The sequence below is a fragment of the Dipodomys ordii genome, unplaced genomic scaffold (assembly GCF_000151885.1).
Source record: "Dipodomys ordii isolate 6190 unplaced genomic scaffold, Dord_2.0 Scaffold38, whole genome shotgun sequence".
NCBI classification, from domain to species: Eukaryota; Metazoa; Chordata; class Mammalia; order Rodentia; family Heteromyidae; genus Dipodomys; species Dipodomys ordii.
This window is the reverse complement of record NW_012267254.1, coordinates 4,320,826-4,323,437: the sequence shown is the minus strand read 5'-3', so window position 1 is coordinate 4,323,437 and position 2,612 is coordinate 4,320,826. Positions and strand designations below refer to the sequence as shown.

General features: G+C 47.1%; 1 pseudogene; it reads left to right on the top strand.

Moving 5' to 3' along the window:
• Positions 1-459: 459 nt before the first annotated feature.
• Positions 460-1,898, top strand: LOC105986926 (annotated as a pseudogene).
• The last annotated feature ends 714 nt before the right edge of the window (positions 1,899-2,612 follow it).

The window sequence follows — 2,612 nt, the reverse complement described above, 5'->3', positions numbered from 1 at the left end:
CCCCCTCCCCGGTTCACAACCCCCCACCCCATCTGACTTCAGTTGCTCACCTTGGTCTGGTTCACCAGGGCTGTGTGGCCCAGGCCGCAGGTCCCGATGGAAATCATATGACAGGCTATTTGGCTGAAAGCTGCTTGGAAGAACTTCAAAGATAACAGAAGACAGAAAAGCAACAGCAACAATACTAATGAATTTGAGAAAGCAAGGGCTGGGGAGTTGGCTCAGTGGTTCAATTCCTCAGTACCACATAAGCAGAAAAAGCCGGAAGTGGCGCTGTAGCTCAAGTGGTAGAGCGCTAGCCTTGAGCTGAAGAGCTGAGGGACAGTGCCCAGGCCCAGAGTTCAGGTCCCACGACCAGACCAAAAAAAGAGAGTGAGAGAGAGAGAGAAAGCAGTAGAGATTGGGGGAAGGGGAAAAAAGCACCTGCTTTTCTGATCCACAACCTGTCTGGATGCTAAGATGTCTGTGGACATGGACATGAATAGTCAGGGTTCTGACAGCAATGAAGAGGATTATGATCCAAATTGTGAGGAGGAAGAAGAAGAGAACAAGGACCCTGGGGACATAAAGGACTATTATGTGGGAGTAGTCAGCGATGTGAAGCAACAGGGAGCTGATGCCTTTGATCCTGAGAAGTACCAGTTCAACTGCTTAACCTATAAGAAGTCTGAGGGTGCCCTCAATGAACACATGACCAGCTTAGCCTCTGTACTAAAGGTATCTCATTCAGTTGCAAAACTTATATTAGTTAATTTCCACTGGCAAGTCTCAGGGATATTGGACAGATTCAAGTCCAATTCTGCTCAACTGCCTAGCCTGTGAAAACATGTCCCCGCAGCCCATCCCCCTCACCACTGCACAGTGTATATGCAGTTTGTACGAAGGAAAACCTCCTCTCTCTGACTTGTCAGCACCAGTTTTGCTGCAGCTGCTGGGAGCAGCACTGCTCAGTACTTGTTAATGATAGCGTGGGTGTAGTAGTCTCTTGTATGGCTCAGGATTGTCCCCTCCGTACACCAGAAGACTGTGTTTCCGTTACTTCCCAATGAAGAATTGAGAGACAAATACAGGTGCTACCTCTTCAGGGACTATGTGGAGAGTCACAACCAGCTCCAGCTGTGCCTGGTGCAGACTGCCCCCTCGTCATTCGGGGACAGGAACCTAGAGCTCGTCGAGTGCAGTGTAATCAGTGCAACGAGGTCATCTGTTTCAAGTGTCCTCAGATGTATCACGCCCCCACGGACTGTGCTACCACCCACAAATGGCTCACGAAGTGTGCAGATGACTCAGAAACAGCAAACTACATCAGTGTTCACACTAAGGATTGTCCCAAGTGTGAGGGCTGCAATCACATGCAATGCTCCAAATGTAAACATGACTTCTGCTGGATGTGTCTACAGGACTGGAAGACACATGGCAGTGAGTACTATGAGTGCAGTCATTACAAGGAGAATCCTGACATTGTCAACCAGAGCCAGCAAGCCCAGGCCAGGGAAGCCATCAAGAAGTACTTGTTCTATTTTGAGAGGTGGGAAAACCATAATAAAAGCTTGCAACTAGAGGCACAGACATATCAGTGGATTCATGAGAAGATTTAGGAAAGGGTCATGAACAATCTGGGAACTTGGATCAACTGGCAGTACCTACAGAATGCTGCCAAGCTCTTGGCCAAGTGCCAATACATCCTGCAGCACACCTCCTCATATGCATACTACATGGAATCTGGCCCCAGGAAGAAGCTGTTCAAATACCAGCAGGCTCAGCTGGAAGCTGAGATCAAAAACCTGTCATGGAAAGTGGAACGTGTGGACAGCTATGACAGAGTGGACCTGGAGAACCAGATGCTCATAGCAGAGCAGCGGAGGAGAACCCAGCTGAAGGATTTTTATGATACCTAAGTTGGGCATAACCTGCTGGGGTGAGCAAGATGTAGGTGTGAGGTCTCCCGGCCACCATTACTGCATGCTGCAGGCTCTGCCTTTCACAGCCCCAGGAAAGAAGACAGCCAGGGCCCCGAACTCCTGAGAGACACTGGCAACCACACCTCTTTTAGTCAATTTTGTTTTCTCATCTTTTTTGCTTTTAGTTTCTACCAGGGTCGAGGCCATGTTGACTTTGCCTCTTCCCACCTCCCCTCCCCCCACCAGGACTTTTACATCCTCCTTGGATGATTTCCCAGGCCCTAAGTTCAAGACCCAGGATCAATGGCTACATGCATATGATCATATAAAATGATATTTATCAAAATGAAGTCCAGGAAACGGAAACAAGGTTTTTGCCTTTGTTGCTGTTTTTCATTTTATTTTGTCTTACTTGTTCATTTATCTGTCTTTAGGAGGATAAGAGGAGCACAGAAATGAAGGGACAAAGAGTGAACAAATACAGAAGTGGTACTCACTGCTGGATAGACCTAGAATGAATCATGTTAAGTGAGGTAAGCCAAGCTCAAATATCTGTGGTACTTTTGAGCAGCTAGCCATGTTACTAAGACAATTCTTACATTGAAGGAGTTAATATAACAAATTGTAATGACCAAATGTGTTGGTTGTTACAAAGGGACATGGGTAGGGTTTTTTGTTTGTTTGGGGGGGAATTGTTTCTTTTTTCTGATC